Source organism: Squalius cephalus (genome assembly GCF_949319135.1).
Source record: "Squalius cephalus genome assembly, chromosome: 14".
NCBI classification, from domain to species: domain Eukaryota; kingdom Metazoa; phylum Chordata; class Actinopteri; order Cypriniformes; family Leuciscidae; genus Squalius; species Squalius cephalus.
In genome coordinates, this window is record NC_137135.1 from 8137092 (window position 1) to 8145332 (window position 8241).

Consider the following 8241-nt stretch of genomic DNA (forward strand, 5'->3'; position numbering starts at 1 on the left):
TTCAATTTTGCTGTTTTTTGAATTTTTGAATATACTTTATGAAACTTTGTGAGTTGTAGGCTACAACATGCAATGCCAAGTGTGCTTTTATTGAACTGAGACCAGTGGAATTGTTTAATATGGGTAAAATACTGCTCTTCTTCATTCAAAGGACCTGAACCTGCATTACGATGTAATACTGTAACATGCATATTTTTACCGGAGGTATTTTATTGTTTATTAATAGTCCGACATTTTTTTCTTTCTTTTTTTTAATGGAACTGTTTGTTGAAACTTTAGACAGAATGTATATTTAAAAAAATGTAAGCAGCCTATATTGCCGTTTTTTTTTTTTTTTTTTTTGTAATGTTTTAAAAATGAGGCTTTAAAGGCTCATATGAGAATATTCACATGCAGGAAGAAAAACACCTCAGTTTTATTCAGAGGCCCAAACTGAGCAAAAATACGGCATTTGGTGCAGTTGCTGATATTTTCATGGCCAAAAGTACGATGAAATTTTGATCTTTGTAACAGTAGCCTATATCAGATTACTTCTATGAAATGCATCAGTTGTCACTATATCTGCCTTAGTAAGATGATATTTAAATGCTTAGTTTTATGATCAAAGCTTTACTTTAAAACATGCAATACAAGGATTAACCTTCCTCAAAAGCCTGATGGATTATATATCTGATACTCGCATATATGAACATGATCTTCATCTTAAAATATTACTTTCAATATGCAAATTATTCTTACGTTTACTTTATAAAAATCAGTAAAGACTTCACAGCAAAAAGACACGTGAAGCACGAGTCGAATGTTTTCACTGTTATACTAAAAGGCTTTTATTTGCTAAAAATATCAGCCAGACAACAGAAGGCATGAAGTAGATCGTGAACAACAGGTTTTTCAACAACGTTTTGATCGTGTTGATAATTTAGAGGCCTTTATATTTGCATTGTGTAAATCTATAACAGGACACCCAGCACAAAATCTGAATCTTCTGGCCATTCATTACACATATCCGCACACACTGAAAGTCATTGTGTTATAGCTAGGCTACTGTGTCTTGAAGTGTATATTGTTGGCTGAATGCATATTTACGTATTCATATCAATATGTTTCAAACCCCTCTGACTACATGCATAATGGTAGCCTACGCATTAAACCCCCTGTAGTCAATAATTGTATCCCTTAAAATTACATATTTAAACGTTTTTTTCCTTGAAAAAAATATTGTCATGCCTTAAAATATCTTGAATGTAACTCTACACCCTTGCCTCATTTAGTATACGCGGTTCTATGAATATGCAAATGAGCCCCGCCTCCACTCACTCACTCAGCTCAGAGATCCACTCGTTGGCGATCACACGTTGATCTGATTGGTTACAAGGTCGTTTGTGACGTCAGAAACACCAGCGATTTCAAAGCGTGTTTTTGAGACTGTCTTTGGTTCATTGCAGTTTTAAGGAGAAAATACTCAGCAATGGTGTCGACTTAATTGCACATGGTTTGTCTTAAACCATATTAAAAACACCACATATACATATAAACAACATTAAAAGCTTGATTTTCACCACAGGGGGGCTTTAAAAACAAAATCATTTTTTTAAATGTCTCTATTAACACTATTTTTCATCTTGCCTGAAATACCCAAAAAGTATTAGACTATAGCACAACATTTTAGCTTTTATTTATATTTCACATCAAATTAATGCGCATTCAGACATTTAAGTGTGTCTAAATACTGGTGCGATGGTAACTGTTGCTCTGACTTTTTCCTGTATCTCCTTTGCAATAGGTTACAGTACAGTATAGGCTATAGTGAACTATACATGCATTAGTTCTCTTTCATTACAGCGTTGCACAATCATGGACCTGCAGAGTTTGTGTGAAATCACTGATGCTGAAAGCTGGAGAAATAGACAGCAGTGAAGCACTGACATGTAGAGGCACGAGTGATCGAGATCAGGTCCAGACTGAGCAAGCTGAGGAAAAACATGCCATCAGACACGATGTAGTTTTATTAGAGGTGTGTGTGTGCGTGTGTGTGTGATGACGTCATAGAGGACTGATAAAAAGTGAACTTTGTATGTCTGAATGTGGGTGATATCTATGATCGAAAGGGCTGCTTTATAAAAAAATCCTGAAACCCTAATCTCTGAAACATTTGGTGTAAAAATTATAGTTTATGTCTTAGGTCTCGTGGATCTAGTGGAATTCCAACTAGATTTATACGCTATTTCACATATCGGTGTTACCTATAATTTATTGTCATTTTATTTTAATTAAGCGTAGCCTACCTGAGAAAGTGTCTGCTCACTTGTAAAGAAATAAAAAGTCTCATACCTCAGAAAAACAAACTTCCCTGTCCCGTCAGAGCATCCTGTGCTCGCGGGGCACTCTCTTCATGCGTGCTGTATATATATTATATATAAAGAGCGAATGAAATTACAAGCATGCAAGGTCATACAAAGTTGTCAGTAAGTCACGGAATTACCAAATGGTAGCCTACACTTCCAATAAATTACGTATCCAATACATTTTCGTGTGTTAGCTGGGAAGGATTTGCATGCAGGTATGATGTTCATCAGAATCAGCGTCATATGTTTCGATAACAGTTCATGTCATGGTAGCTGTAGTTTACATAATCTTAACCCCAAATACCACTTCGTTTTCATTTTCTGTCACTCCATCAAACAGTGCTCATTCTCACCAGATCCTAATCTCCTGCACCAGCCCACTCAAACACTTACTTCTCAGTCACTCATCGCCTGCTCTGTAATCAATGTGGATTACAGACTCCTTACCTGTTGTCTCCTGTGGGTTCCCAGTCACACTCCTGAGATCTCCTCGTATTCCTCCAGCATTCGCCTAAGACTCTCCAATTATGCACCTGTGTTTCCTCACCTGTTCCCCGCTCCGCTACTCAACAATCCCAACCATCTGTATGCTTTCCAGTCTCCTCCACTCACAGGTCATCATCAAATCCCAAGATAGTATAAAGGAAAGGACTGTTATTCAATATTCATCAATCGTTTTTACTCCCCTGTTTCATCTGTGCATCTGTTCAATAAACACCGGTTTGGGTTTGATGGTAAGCCTGTCTCTGAGTCTGGTATTCCCTTACAATTTTGTTGTTTTCTATATTTTTGATGACTGTGTCTGCTCATACCAACTTGCTAACTTATTTATATTATAAAAAAAACTAGTTTAGGACTTCTATTTAACAGCCTTAAATTAGTAGACCAGTCTAGATCCATATATTTTAGATATATTACCATTTCTATTTAACATATCGTAAAAGGATGTTTTCCATCAATTGTCTGCATTTTTAAATGACAGTGATTTATTAGACAAGTATCAAACTGGTTTTAGACAGCACCACAGTATAGAGTCAGTGTTGCTTATACTAAATGATCTTTTGTTTGCTGTGGATTTAGATGACTCTGCAAAGCTGGTCCTACTGGATCTCAGAGTGGCTTTTTTGACACCATTGACCATACCATTTTGCCTGAACGGTTAAGTAAGTGGGTTGAACTGGTTGAACCGCATTGAACTGATTTAAATCGTATCTTTCTCAAAAAAGAAAATTCGGTTGAGTTTGGGAATTTTTCTCCCTCTATGGTACCATTAACTTGTGGTGTACCTCAGGGATCAATTTTGGGTCCGCTTTTGTTTTCGTTGTATTTGCTCCCTTTAGGTTAATTTTTTTGGAAGCATAATATTGTGTATCATTTCTATGTGGACGATACACAGCTGTACCTCCCTTTGTAACATGTTGAAAATTATGACATACACTCTTTGTTGGACTGTCTTGCAGAGGTAAGATGCTGGCTGGCAGCTGACTTTCATATGCTGAATGAATCGAAAGCAGAAATCGTAGTCTTTGGACCACCAGAATCTATTAAACAGATAAAAACAATCTGGGTCCTTTATCTGTGAATTCTCATGCGCATGCTAGAAATTTGGGAGTGGCTTTTGATAACGGTGAATTCAATAAACAAATCAATTCAGTGGTGAAGAGTGGCTTTTATCATCTCAGATCCATCGCAAAATTAAAAGCATTTTTTATCAGTGATTAATATTTTTGTTTCCTCAGGCTGGATTTGTAACTCACTGTATACCTTGGTTTGGCTCAATCCTCTTTGTCCCGCCTTCATATTATATAAATTGCTGCTGCCAGGCTTCTTACTCGAATTATATAGTGGGAACATTTCTCCTGTCCTGCTTCACTACACTGGTTAAATTTAAGGAAATGTTCTAGGCCCTTAAAGGGTCATGAAGCCCTAAAATGCTGTTTTTAAGATGTTAACACATATGTAGGCTACCGTTTAATGAAAACATCAATGAACACAACAGTAACACTCATTATGTGAAAAGTAGTTTTTTTTCTCCATTTTTCTGAGAGCTATTTCGTTGAAACAACTTCATGAAAAGTGAGATGTATGCATTATTTTGGAGTGGCGATTGGCTTATTTTAAAAACATTTTTATTTATAATATTAAAGAGTAGAATAAACATCATAGGCATTATTCATGAAATTATATTTATATATATATATATATATATATATATATATATGTGTGTGTGTGTGTGTGTGTGTATATATTGTATATATGTATATATGTGTGTGTGTGTGTGTAAATATATATATATATATATATATATATATATATATATATATATATATATATATATATATATATATATATATATATATATATATATATATATATCTCATACAGACACACACACACATACACACAAACCCTGCATGCCAAAATGAAGTGTTGATAGTCTATTCATTATCAACAGATTCAAAAAAATTATAATAATTAAAACAACTCTATAAATGAGATTGGTTTCAAATGAAATTTCAAATTGCTGGTATAGGCTGTCTTCTGATGTTAAAAGTTGTAAAACCTTACTGAAGACTTTTTTTTCTCTTTGGCATTTGGATCAATGTAGTTTTATTGCAGTTTCTACCCATTTTTTTTTATTATTATTATTTTTACAATCGTTGGGACACATTTCTCAGTACTTAGGTCACTTTTTATAGTGATATTTGTAATGTTCTTTGTGTTTGGAGATCAAATGTAACTCTGCATACACTCTGTCACACAAACATCTGCCAGCGCACAAATACGTTCCCTTCAGACATGACCACACACGTCCACGTGTTGTGAAACACATTCTTGTGTTAGTGAAAGCCTAGCATCTTCACTAATTTATCAAAGTTAACTTTCACACTCTTTCAACTCTTTCAGTGAGTTCTTATGGTGCTTCAAAAGCATTTAAAAGCTACGCTTTGTTTCAATAGTCTCCTTTAGACACTCTACATACTAACTTTACAACATACTCTCTTTAGAGTATTAGTAGACTGTTAGATTAGGGTTAGTAGAAATTGACTAAAAATGCTAATAAGTCAACAGTTAAAAGAGAGTGCCAACACACCTTAACAGGTTGTTTGACTTGTCTAAATGAAAGGAAATATGGCCACAACAAAAGAGTTGTTAGCTGAAACAATGAAAAGGATTGCAACACTCCTCCAACAAGGAATTTCAACACGGATTATGGGCCAAAGAAGTTGGTTGTTCCCAGTCAGCTGTGTCTAAAATTTAGAGCCCAACTAAAACAAACACTGAGCACCATAATGGTGACTAAAAAGTACGGTTTTCTTCTTCAGTGATTCTGCTTGTTAACACCAGGTGTCTTCAATGTTGGCAATAAAAAAAAAATTGTTTAAAAAAAATTGTCGTAAATTTTACTCATTTTAAATGGTTAACTTTTAAGGAATTCATTTGATTAATTATTACTCAATTCTAATTTGTTAAATTTAATTAATAATATTGCTTGTAATCTGTTGCCACAATTTTATTGATTAGATATAGCGTATTCATTTTTACAGTGTATGTGGTAAAACTTTACAATAAGGTTCATTAGTTAACATTGGTTAATCTATTAGCTAACATGAACTGACCATGAGCAATACATTTGTTACAGTATTTGTTAATATTTGTTATAGCTTTAGTTAATAAAATTACAGTCATTCATTGTTTGTTCATGTTAGTTCACAGTGCATTATCTAATGTTAACAAGATTTTAATACTGTATTAGTAAATGATGAAACTAACATTAACAAAGATTAATAAATGCTGTATAAGTGCAGTTCATTTTTAGTTTGTGCTAAATAAGGTAGTTAACTATAAATGAACCTTATTGTAAAGTGGGTAACACTTTATTTTAGTGTCCTTGTTACATATGTTAGATGTACTTACCATAATAACAATAAATGATGCATAATTACATGCAACTAACCCTCAACCAAATCCTAATCCTAACCCTAGTAAGTACATGTAGTTGCTTAATATTACATATAATTACACTGTAACAATGACACCTTAAAATAAAGTGTAACCGTAAAGTGTTACCAAATATGTTAGGTGATGATGAAATAATTTTTCAGGATGATAATGCATCTTGTCACAGAGCAAAAAGTGTTCAAGCTGTTCTTCAGGAAAGGCACATGGACTGAATGACATGGCCAGCAAAACAGTCCGGATCTCAATCCAACTGAAAATTTAAGGTGGAAAAATACTGGTCCATAAAGCTGATCTGCAACGCTGATCTGTCAAACGCTGTTTGGGAAAGTTGGAACTAGCTTGATGGGGAATATTGTTTTTTATTAGTGAAGTCCAAGCCTCCAAGAATCCAGGCTGTCAAAAGCCATGCAGAAAAATGTAACAATGTACTAAATGTGTTTTTTTGTTGACGATTCCATCATTTTTTCCTCAACATTAAGTGATTCCATACTTTTTTCCCCTCTACATAGTCTGGAAAAAGACAATCCAAGTGGATTTGTTTGAGGAATGTTTCATGAAGTCAGAATGTTAAGCTATTGAATAAAACCTTCTTTGTGTCATATCTGTGATTTGTTTATGAAGTAAAAAATCTGGGTAATTTTTGCCAGGGGTTGCAAAGTTACTTCTAGTTACTGTATGTTAATGTCTAGTTACTAGTTTGAGAAGCATCAAAATAAAGTGTTAGCAGATATAAAGCAGACAGTCTACTAATACTCTGAGTTAGTTGACATGTAGTTTCTAAGCATGCTGCATTATGTTGCCACACTTAATAAACCAAAACCTGCATTTTTGTAGTTCATTCTAGATTTACAAATGACAATAACTCATTCTAAAATGTGTTAGACTGTACTATAAAAGACAGTTATCATGCACTATCCCTGAGAATTCACTCCCTCACACCCTTTGGCACGAGTGGCTTTTATGCAACTGCATAAAGGTGTGGTACATTATAATAAGATAACAAAAGAAATAAAGCAATGGTCCCTGCCCCAAAATTTAAATTTAACAGCCTTACACCATTCAAAACTGTAGCCTTTCTGGCATGCATGAAACACAAAAGGAGAAATGTTGTACTAGTCACTCTTTTCCATATAATTACAATTAATAAGGACTGTATATTTCAAGCTTCAAAAAAGTACTTTATTAGTATCATAAAAAAACCTAGAATTTTATGGTAGCTTCGTGTGGAGAACAGGCCTATATTTAAGGAGTTATTCATTGATGACAACTTCAAGCAGATCGTGCGAGTTACGCTTGAGAATCAGATCTGGTTCATGAACAAATCGTTCAGATACGAAGCCATGAGCCAGTGTCTGGTTTTTCAAAAGGTGCATTTTTAACACACATTTGTATAATACAAAGGAAGAGTTTTAGTTAGTCTCTTATTGGTCTGATTAATCAAGCTCTCCATTAACCAAACAATTTGAATAACGCATAATAGATAGACCCTTCATATTTTAATGGTATTAGATGATAAGTTAATTGCATTTAATAGATTACACAATCAATAAAAACAGTGAAACAAGGAATCATGTTGTGTAGCAACTGGTTCAATAGATTAAAAGTTTCAAAAATCCTCTTTTTTTTGCCAATCAATAGTTATGTGGACTTTTATGTTGATAGTTTTCTGTTTCTCCGCTCTCTTTAGTTTTGGTTTTCTATGTTACTGATTATATCCCTGTTAGTTTCTATGGTTACCAATGATTTGCACACCTGTGTCTAGTTTAGTTTCCCCTGATACACATATATAGCAGAGTTTCAGTTGTCCCTTGTCGTTTCTTGTCTTTATTTGTATGTGCTTTGTTTATCTCTAGCGATCTCCTCAGTTACAAATGACATACTATTTAGAGTGTTTCCTGTTCGTGCGAGTTGCTTACCACATCATTTTAGTGTT